Source organism: Heptranchias perlo, chromosome 14 (genome assembly GCF_035084215.1).
Source record: "Heptranchias perlo isolate sHepPer1 chromosome 14, sHepPer1.hap1, whole genome shotgun sequence".
In the NCBI taxonomy this organism is placed as follows: Eukaryota; Metazoa; Chordata; class Chondrichthyes; order Hexanchiformes; family Hexanchidae; genus Heptranchias; species Heptranchias perlo.
The window spans coordinates 36,111,098-36,122,520 of record NC_090338.1 but is presented as its reverse complement, the minus strand read 5'-3'; the positions used below and the strand labels follow the sequence as shown (position 1 = coordinate 36,122,520).

Below are 11,423 nucleotides of genomic sequence, written 5' to 3'. Positions count from 1 at the left end.
GGATGTTTACAGAGCCTCCTCCTCCTGTTAGTTGTTTAATTGTCCACCACCATTCACGACTGGATGTGGCAGGACTGCAGAGCTTTGATCTGATCCGTTGGTTGTGGAATCGCTTAGCTCTGTCTATAGCATGTTGCTTCCGCTGTATAGCATGCAGGTAGTCCTGAGTTGTAGCTTCACCAGGTTGGCACCTCATTTTTAGGTATGCCTGGTGCTGCTCCTGGCATGCTCTTCTACACTCCTCATTGAACCAGGGTTGATCCCCTGGCTTGTTGGTAATGGTAGAGTGAGGAATATGCCGGGCCATGAGTTTACAGATTGTGCTGGAATACAATTCTACTGCTGCTGATGGCCCACAATGCCTCATGGATGCCCAGTTTTGAGCTGCCAGATCTGTTCCGAATCTATCCCATTTAGCACGGTGATAGTGCCACACAACACGTTGGATGGTGCGAAGACGGGACTTAGTCTCCACGAGGGCTGTGCGGTGGTCACTCCTACCAATACAGACATGGACAGATGCATTTGCAACAGGTAGATTGGTGAGGACGAGGTCAAGTAAGTTTGCTACATTAGTCAGGCAGTTGCTCACCACTACATTGAGAACAGAATTCATATGAGAGAGAGAGAGAAAGAAAGAAAGAAAGAAAGAAAGAAAGATAGGAGTGCAAAGAGCAATTGATGGATCGCACGTGCCACTCAAAACGCCATATGACCAACCTATTTAAATTTATGAATAGGAAGTACTTTCCTTCTGTTAATGTCCAGTTTGTGTACAATGCTAATCACCATATCCTGCACATGAATGCTAGATGCCTAGGGAGCTACCATGATGCTTCAACATGCGACAATGCACCATATCAGCCCTCATGACTTGGAGCCATGTATCAGGATGATGCAGGCATGGCTGATGACTCAGTAAGGCATCCGAAGAGAAAGGAAGACAACAGATATAATGAGGCCAATGCCCGTAAAGGAAGTGTGGTAGAGCAGACTATAGGCATTCCCAAATCACATTTTAAGTGCTATTTCAAGAAATCTGGAATAATAATCAATAACTATGATACCTTTGTCCTCTGAACTTACAGAAGTCAGCTGCAATCTTCTGCCAAGGGTGTTCCAGTGATGGTGTTGTCATCAAATGTTCTTTCCTTTGAGTTTATTAAGCTCACACGAAAGCATTGCTGATGCTTAGCCACTACACAGATCTGTTTGCTCTTTCCTGGCACTTCATCAATCCTCAATGTGCCTCATGGATTCTGTTAAAAATCTTGCTCCCCATTTTCGATTGGATTACCATCCTGTTCCGGGTGCACTGGTGCACTAACATTGGATTCTTATTCTTGACTGTTTCAACATGGACTTGTACCTTATTCTCTGATCCATCTGTGTCATAAACCAATTCCCAGATTACTTTTCTTGGGACATACTCTCCTTTTGCCTCTGGTACTTTTGGCACAGATTCTACAGATTCAGTATCTTCCTCAATTATGCCAGGTTTTTTCATTATTTTTATTCTTCTTCCAATTTATGAAGTATTGGGAATAGAATATTCAAGCTGTAAAGAATAACATAATTCTTAAGCATGCCTGACTGTACGATGCGAAGCCCACAGACAGCACGGCCTCCCAGTCCTTCCTGTCCTTTATCTCGGAGGTTTTAGACGCAGGAGAGTATGGATCTCTGGGGGTAATATATTGGGATTGGTTAACCAACAGAAAACAGAGAGTAGAAATAAATGGGACATTTTCAGGTTGGCAGGCTGCAACCAGTGGGATGCCGCTAGGATCAGTGCTTGGGCCTCAGCTATTTACAATCTATATGAATGACTTAGATGGAGGGATCGAGTGTAACGTATCCAATTTGCTGACGATACAAAGCTAGGTGGGAAAGTAAGCTGTGAGGAGGACACAAAGAATCTGGAAAGGGATATAAACAGGTTAGGTGAGTGGGCAAGTAGGTGGCAGATGGAGTATTATGTGGGGAAATGTGAGGTTTTTCACTTTGGTAGAGAGAATAGAAAAACAATATTTTTTAAACGGTGAGGAACTATTAAATGTTGGTGTTCAAAGCAATTTGGGTGTCCTTGTACACAAAACACAGAAAGTTAACATGCAGGTACAGCAAGCAATTTGGAAGGCAAATGGTATGTTGGCCTTTATTGCAAGGGTGTTGGAGTACAAGAGTAAGGAAGTCTTGCTACAATTGTACAGAGCCTTGGTGAGACCACAGCTGGAGTACTGTGTACAGTTTTGGTCTCCTTACCCAAGGAAGGATATACTTGCCTTAGAGGCGATGCAACGAAGGTTCACTAGATTGATTCCTGGGATGAGAGGATTGTCCTCTACGAAGAGATTGAGTAAATGGGCTTATATTCTCTGGAGTTTAGAAGAATGAGAGGTGATCTCATTGAAACATATAAAATTCTTAAGAGGGCTTGACAGGGTAGATGTTGAGAGGCTGTTTCCCCTGGCTGGAGAGTCTAGGACTAGGGGGGCGTAGTCTCAGGATAAGAGCGTAGCCATTTAGGACTGAGATGAGGAAGAATTTCTTCACTCAGAGAGTGGTGAATCTTTGGAATTCTCTATCCCAGTGGGCTGTGAATGCTCAGTCATTGAGTAAATTCAAGGCTGAAATCGATGGATTTTTGGACTCTAAGGGAATCAAAGGATATGGGGATTGGGCGGGAAAGTAGACTTGAGGTCGAAGATCAGCCATGATCTTATTGAATGGCGGAACAGGCTCGAGGGGCTGGTCTTTCAAGACAAGTAAAGCTCCCGAGAGCAACAGGTTACCAGTCGAGTTGTATTCGGCTCTGTGGGACTGGATAGGCCCAGACCTGCTGGAAGTGTACAGAGGTATGCTTCTGGCCGGCTTCATGTCCATGAAGAAAGGCATCATCACCCTTATCTACAAGCAGAAGGGAATGGGGGAAGAGATCAGAAATTGGTGGCCCATTTCACTGCTTAACGTGGACTACAAAATTCTATCCTAGGTCATCACCAATTGGGACAAGTCTGCTCTAGAGCCAGTGATCCACCTGGATCAGACCCGCGCCATACCTGGCAGGAAGATCTCTGACAGCCTGGCGCTACTCAGGGATACAATCGCCTATGTACGGGACAGGAGGTGAATACCTGCCTCATCAGCTTGGACCAGGAGATGGCCTTTGACAGAATATTGCACATGCACATGATGGACGTGCTCTCTAAAGTGGGGTTTGGGGAGGGAATCTGCAATTGGATCCAACTGCTCTACACAGACATCAGTAGCGCAGTTTCAATCAATGATTGGGAATCAAAAAGCTGTCCTCTTGTTTGTGTGTTGTATCGAACACTTTGCCGAGTTCATCAGGAAGGATATGGGTATAAGAGGGATGACGATCCCTGGCAGCGGAGGCACTCAGATCAAGGCCTCCCTGTACATGGACGACATCGCCGTTTTCTGTTCAGATCAGCTGTCAGTCCGCATATTGATGAGCATCTGCTACCAGTTCAAACTCCTCACGGGGGCCAGAGTAAATTGCAGCAAAAGCGAGGCCATGTTCTTTGGGAACTGGACCGACTTATCCTATGTCCCCTTCACCGTCAGGTCAGATTACCTGAAGGTGCTGGGCATCTGTTTCGGAGGGGCCAGGACGTGCACCAAGAACTGGGAGGAGCGTATTGCTAAAGTGAAGCAGAACCTGGGACTATTGGATCGACTCCCCCTCAATCGTGGGTAAGAATCTGATCATCAGATGAGAGGTGCTCTTGGAATTGCTGTATGAGATACAGGTCTGGACCATACATTGTTTATGCTCTGTGACAGTCAGCCCAGCCATCTTCCACTTTGTCTGGAGATCAAAAATGACTGCATCCGCAGGGACACGATGTATAAATCTCCAGGGAAAGGGGGGGGATAAACGTATCAAACATCGCCCTCATCCTGAAGGCCACCTTTGTGTGCGGCTGCATCAAGCTGTGTGCAAACACCAAATGCCACTACGTGCTAAGGTTCTATCTGTCCCCGGTGTTGCGAAAGATGGGTCTGGCCATGATGCCATGGAACGTTCCATCCAGTTGTACCATTCCGCTCCACCTGTCTCTCGTAGAAACGTTTGTGCGGGAAAACACCTTTGACCACAAGTTGAGTAGGCAGTGGTCTGCACGTAATGTCCTCGAGACCCTGCGGCAAAAGGAGATGGTGGATCCTGTGGGATAGTTCCCCGAGCAGACTGTCAAAGTCATTTGGCAAAATGTCTCGTAGCCGGAACTTGCAAACAAGCACCAAGACCTGGCTTGAATGATGGTGAAAAGTGCACTTCCCGTCAAATCCTTCATGCATACCCGGTGTCTCAGCGCCATCGCATGCTGTCCTCAAGGAGGCTGTGGTAGGGACAAGACCGTCACCCACCTCCTTCTGGAATGTGCCTTTGCAAAGAAGGTCTGCAGAGAGATGCAGTGGTTTTTGTTGAGGTTCATCCCAAGCAGCTCCGTAACACAGGAATCTGTGCTCTACGGACTGTTCCCTGGGACACACACCGAGATAAACATCAAATGCTGCTGGAAGATCGTCAACTCCATGAAAGACGCCCTACAGGCTGAACGTGTAAGGAAAATGTCTAATGTAATCGGTACCAGAGACTGTACTGATTGTAAGTGCAATGAGGCATCCTAAAGTGTCATGGACTATATTTATCATGTATGACCTGTTTGAATTGTGACATTTGGATTGTACTGTATGTACCTTGCAGATTTTATGAATAGAGTATATTTTCGAAATTTAAAAAAAATTCTCTCCTGTTTCTAAAACAAGTGGTCTACTTGACTCGGCTTCCTCCATAAAAGGTACAATGGCTTCCTTGTTCAAAATTGCATCTCGGCCTCCCCTTCCCTAATGTGACATATCTGCAGCCATTTGGCCATCCTTGATCCAACTCGTCTGTTGCAACTATAAATGTTTTCGTCCTCTGATAGCATCCATCTCTGCCGCTGGCTCTGGACACTCTGCCCTGGCTTTTACTTTGTTATTCCTCAGGGGGAAGTGGCTATTGCGCTCGGGGAACATTTGCTGCAGACCTCCTCACGTGAGAAACTCCCGAGAAAAATCACATAGCCCGAGTTGACGGAAAGTATGTGCTGAGAGTGAGGCAGGTGGGGGGAGATGTGAGATAATTGTTGGATTTGCTAACGAATAAATATGAAATATGTCATTTACACATAAAATAGAAAACTGAGTAATGATATTGGAGACCACTCAGCATAAACTGCAGCCCCGAAAGGTAAGTCTGTGGTGTCATCTGAAAAGAGGGATAATTCATGGGAATAAAATCGGGGGGTGGGGAGGGAGGGAGGGAGGGAGGGAGAATTTTTAAAATGTAGTAAAATCATACCGGGGGAGCGACAGATTAACCATAGAGATAAAGTCTCGATCGGAATGCCAGCTTGATGCTGCAACGATGCTCTGGTCCGGTTGAGCGCCATCACCGGGGTAACTGGCGGCCGTTGGGAGGGGGCGGGGCGCTGTAGGCTCGAGCCGTGCGTTCGGATCACGGAGTGACAGCGACAAAGAGGCGCAGCAGTCACGGGCTGTACCTTGAATTGAATGTCTTTGAGTGTCTTTTCTATGGCGGTTTCCGTAGTGTAGTGGTTATCACGTTCGCCTAACACGCGAAAGGTCCCCGGTTCGAAACCGGGCGGAAACAGTTTATTTTGTATAATTTTAATTATATGATTTAGTATTTTGATACAAATTCGGTTGAAAGCATTTCAAACATGAGCGAGTAAAATGGCGAGATAAATCACAGGTAGAGTCCACCTACAGCTTATGGAAGCTTTAATAATTGAATAACAAAGACGCGTGCCAGACCAAAGGTGACAAAATATAAAGTGCAGCAATTATAAAACCTATTTGAAAGGCCGGAGGAGAAATAACGCATAAAAAAATCTCGGACTCTCACTATTCACTAAAAAGTCCGTTCTGTCCCGAATCCTTGTTCAATAATTGCGACACTACGGTTATCGTAGAGTTTTGGGTAAAATGTGCCATTTCATTTTTGCTGAAATCGGTCGAGATTACGGTATTTAAAAACTTAAACCAATAATAAAAAAAATCAGAATAACCTTGATCTGAATATGACAAAGAGACTGCCAGCAACGGTTTGGCCATGACAGTTTCCGTAGTGTAGTGGTTATCACGTTCGCCTCACACGCGAAAGGTCCCCGGTTCGAAACCGGGCGGAAACATATTGTTCTACTTTATTGCAGTAACATTATTTTACAATTCAGTCTCTTAAAATGTTATAATTTTGTTCTCAAATATACTGAACAAAATATACACAAAATTAAGGCATTACATATCAGTCAGATTCTATTTATTCACCCTCTAACCCAACAAAGAATTGAGCCCCTTGGCGTAATCTTATTGGTAATTCGGTTGTCATGTGACCATTCTGCTTGTAGAGCTCTCCGTCAATCTCATTGGCTCCTGGAAAAGCATGTGACCAACCTGATTGTTACAGGATTTATTTGCTGGGCTCTAGACCAATGGCGGCGCAGAGAGCCGGGAAGGCGATCTGTTGTTGCAATTTATTTCTTACAAGCTCGAGTGCGTTTCTGCCCTCGCCTTCTACCAGCGACCTACACTCCAGTCTACCAGCGACCCACACTCCAGTCTACCAGCGACCCACACTCCAGTCTACACTCCAGTCTACCAGCGACCCACACTCCAGTCTACCAGCGACCCACACTCCAGTCTACCAGCGACCCACACTCCAGTCTACCAGCGACCCACACTCCAGTCTACACTCCAGTCTACCAGCGACCCACACTCCAGTCTACCAGCGACCCACACTCCAGTCTACCAGCGACCCACACTCCAGTCTACACTCCAGTCTACCAGCGACCCACACTCCAGTCTACCAGCGACCCACACTCCAGTCTACCAGCGACCCACACTCCAGTCTACCAGCGACCCACACTCCAGTCTACACTCCAGTCTACCAGCGACCCACACTCCAGTCTACCAGCGACCCACACTCCAGTCTACACTCCAGTCTACCAGCGACCCACACTCCAGTCTACACTCCAGTCTACCAGCGACCCACACTCCAGTCTACACTCCAGTCTACCAGCGACCCACACTCCAGTCTACCAGCGACCCACACTCCAGTCTACCAGCGACCCACACTCCAGTCTACACTCCAGTCTACCAGCGACCCACACTCCAGTCTACCAGCGACCCACACTCCAGTCTACACTCCAGTCTACCAGCGACCCACACTCCAGTCTACCAGCGATCCACACCGCCCACACTCCAGTCTACCAGCGACCCACACTCCAGTCTACCAGCGACCCACACTCCAGTCTACCAGCGACCCACACTCCAGTCTACCAGCGGTCCACACTCCAGTCTACCAGCGACCCACACTCCAGTCTACCAGCGATCCACACTCCAGTCTACCAGCGACCCACACTCCAGTCTACCAGCGATCCACACTCCAGTCTACACTCCAGTCTACCAGCGACCCACACTCCAGTCTACCAGCGATCCACACTCCAGTCTACCAGCGATCCACACTCCAGTCTACACTCCAGTCTACCAGCGACCCACACTCCAGTCTACCAGCGACCCACACTCCAGTCTACCAGCGACCCACACTCCAGTCTACCAGCGACCCACACTCCAGTCTACCAGCGACCCACACTCCAGTCTACCAGCGACCCACACTCCAGTCTACCAGCGACCCACACTCCAGTCTACCAGCGACCCACACTCCAGTCTACACTCCAGTCTACCAGCGACCCACACTCCAGTCTACCAGCGGTCCACACCGCCCTCGTTTCAACCCATACTCCAGTCTACCAGCGATCCACACTCCAGTCTACCAGCGATCCACACCGCCCATACTCCAGTCTACCAGCGATCCACACCGCCCATACTCCAGTCTACCAGCGATCTACACCGCCCTCGTTTCAACCCATACTCCACTCCCTCGCTCCACACCCCACTCCCTCGCACCACAAACCCCAATGTCTCTTTTCCAACCCCAGCTCCACAGTATGACTCCGCTGTCACACCACCGTCTCACAAAACAAACCACCAGTACCAAGCCAAAGGTAGAAATCCGATCCATACAAATCCATCAGCAACTCGTATTTATTACGTTTTAAAAATAAAAAGCAAAAAAAATTAAATGTTGGAGATCTGAAATAGATTTTGAAATGCTCGGCGACTGGTATACAGTCTAGCCTTGACATGATGCTACCCTCAAAATTCCACCCAAATGTCTATAATAACGGTGTACCGAGTCTACTTTGGAAGGATAGCGACTCCACCAGTTTACAGCATTAGAACAAAAGCCTCAACCCGTGTCAGGGTAACAATGACGGCTCACATCTTTCAGGGCTTTTATAGAACGATAGGTGGCGCAGCAACAATGCACATCAGACCTCAGCCTCCTTGTCATCCTTAAATTTACAAATCATTATAGAAATAGTGTATCATAGTTGCATTATAGTGGGTACAGCACAGGAGGCCTTTCGGCCCATCGTGCTTGGGGGTCAGGTCTCTGGGAGAGTATTGCATAGAACAGTACACTCGCTGCTATTTGATGTACAGTACAGCCCCATAGTAACTTGTTTCTGAATAACGTGATCTTGTTTAGAAAATTACATTTCACTAGCTCCCAAGTTTTTACAGAAAAATTGCTTCCTGCAACTTCGAAAAAGCGTTGTGAACATGAATGCCACTCAGAGATGGTATACTGCAGAATTTGAAATGCTTCAGAAAGATATGCATTCAGGAAAAACTTCCACCTGAGAGTATGTGCCAAAGGCAACTTTCCAGGGAACAGATTGTCTGCCCACCACACTCCATTGTTCTGTATAATTTTATATTTACATGTTTGCCCATTCTATTTACATCATACTGTCCCAAACATTGGAAAATAACAATAAATTGTTCCTTCTCTTCAACAACTGCAAGCTACCTTGTACTTCGCATCTGTCTTCACAAACAAAGAGGATGAAGTTAATGTCGCAGTAGAGGAGGAGGGAATATAGACATTGGACAGGATAAAAATAGATAGAAAGGAGGTTGGCATCACTCAAAGCTAACAAGTGACCCGGTCCAGGTGGGATGCATCCTAGGTTGCTGACGGAAGCAAGTGTGGAGATAGCAGAAGTTCTGACCACAATCTTTCAATCCTCCTTGGATATGGGAGTGGTACCAGAGGACTGGAGGATTGCAAATGTTACATCCCTGTTCAAAAAAGGGGAGAGGGATAAACCTGGTAACTACAGGCTAGTCAGTCTAACATCAGTGGTGGAAAATCTACTAGAGACCACTGTTAAGGACAAAACTAATTCTCACTTGGAGAAACATGGGCTAATAAAGGACAGCCAGCATGGATTTGTTAAAGGAAAATCGTGTCTGACTAACCTGATTGAGTTCTTTGATGAGGTAACAGAGAGGGTTGATGAAGCTAGTGTAGTATATTTATATATGGACTTTCAAAAGGCATTTGATAAAGTGCCACGTAACAGGCTTATTCGGGAAATAGAAGCGCATGGGATTAAAGGGACGGTGGTAACTCGGGTATGTAATTGGCTAAGCGATGGGAGGCAGGGAGTAGTGGTGAACGGATGTTTTTCTGACTGGGGAGAAGTATGCAGTGAGGTCTCCCAGGGGTTGGTATTAGGACCATTGCTTTTCTTATATATAAATGACCTGGACTTGGGTATAGGGAGTACAATTTAGAAGTTTGCGGATGATACAAAACTTGGCAATGTAGTAGTGAGGAAGTCAGTCGCAGACTTCAGAAGGACTTAGATAGGCTGGTGAAATGGGCAGACTCATGGCAGATACAATTTAATGTGGATATGTGTGAAGTGATGCACTTTGGGAGGAACAACATGGAGAAGCAGTGTAATCTAAATGCTACTATTTTGAGGGGGGTGCAACCGCAGAAAGACCTGGGGGTGCAAATTCACAAATCTTTGAAGATGGCAGGGCAAGTTGATAAAGCGGTTAAGAAAGCGTTTGGGATACTTGGCTTTGTGAATAAGGGCATTGAATACAAAAACAGGGAAGTTATGCTAAACCTTTACAAATCACTGGTTAGGCCTCAGCTGGAGTATTGTGTACAGTTCTGGGCACAACACTTCAGGAAGGATGTCAAGGCCTTAGAGCAGGTGTAGAGGAGATTTACTAGAATGGTACCAGGGATGCGGGACTTCAGTTACATGGAGAAGCTGGGGTTGTTCTCCTTAGAGCAGAGAAGGTTATGGGGTGATTCAGTAGAGGTGTTCAAAATGACGAGGGGTTTTGATAGAGCAAGTAGGGAGAAACTGTTTCCACTGGCAAGAGGGTCGATAACCAGAGGTCATAAATTTAAAATAATTGGCAAAAGAACTAGAGGGGAAATTAAAAGAATTTTTTCATAGAGGGTTGTTAAGATCTCGAACGCACTACCTGAAAGGATGGTAGAAGCAGATTCCATAGGAACTTTCAAAAGGCAATTGGACACGTACTTGAAGAAGACTAATTTGCAGGATTATGGGGAAAAAGCAGGGATATGGGACTAAATTGGATAGATCTTTCAAAGAGCTGGCAACGGGCTGAATGGCCTTCTTCTGTGCTGTAAGATTCTATGATTCTACCTCTTGGCGACATCATCAGGAAGTATGAGCTCAGCTTCCACAAGTATGCTTAAGAGACTGAGCTCAACTTCCAAAACTGTTGGTATGCTCTCCCTGCCCAGTAGCAAGACCTGGATACAACGAGGGTCAATTGTCTCATCACAGCCCCATTAGCCAGAATGACCCCCATTCATCTTGAGAACTGCAGATGTCCTCTTTAAACTGACTCCAGGAGATAGTCGATTTTTTACGGCTTTATCAACGTCTCCTTCCACTTTTAAGGATTTGTGTATCTGGACCCCTGCGTTTCTCTGCTCCTCTTAAGATTTTACTATTTAGTGTATGTTATTTCTTATTCTTCATTCCAAATTACATAAGCTCACATTTCTCTGCATTAATTTTCATACAAAATCTATCTGCCCAATTTACTAACCTGTCTGTCCACTTAATGCCACTTACAGTCAGTCCTCTTCACAGTTCACTATGTTCCCTATGTTTGTGTCATCTGCAAATTTGATATTGTGCCCCCAGACCTGAATCCAGGTCATTTATATATATATATATATACACTGAAGAAAGTAATTATCCCAAAACTGTCTTCCTATGTGATACCTTATCAAGCACCTTTTGAAAATCCATATACTCAACTGCGTAATTGGAGAGTGGATGATTAGGGCTGGATTTCATAAGTTCTCATCCTTGAATCTAATTCTTTTTCCAGGCAGCTACTTTGGTATTGTACATGTCCATTGCATTCAAGGGATATCAGAGCTAAAATGTTTTTATTTGAAGTACATTCTC

At 45.9% G+C, this 11,423-nt stretch overlaps 2 non-coding genes across 2 annotated transcripts; both read left to right on the top strand.

Annotated features, from left to right (window-relative positions):
* The first annotated feature begins 5,613 nt into the window (after window positions 1–5,613).
* Window positions 5,614–5,686, top strand: trnav-aac (transfer RNA valine (anticodon AAC)). Its single transcript has one exon. It is a non-coding gene; the product is annotated as a tRNA-Val (tRNA).
* A 468-nt stretch (window positions 5,687–6,154) lies between these two features.
* Window positions 6,155–6,227, top strand: trnav-cac (transfer RNA valine (anticodon CAC)). Its single transcript has one exon. It is a non-coding gene; the product is annotated as a tRNA-Val (tRNA).
* Window positions 6,228–11,423: the final 5,196 nt, after the last annotated feature.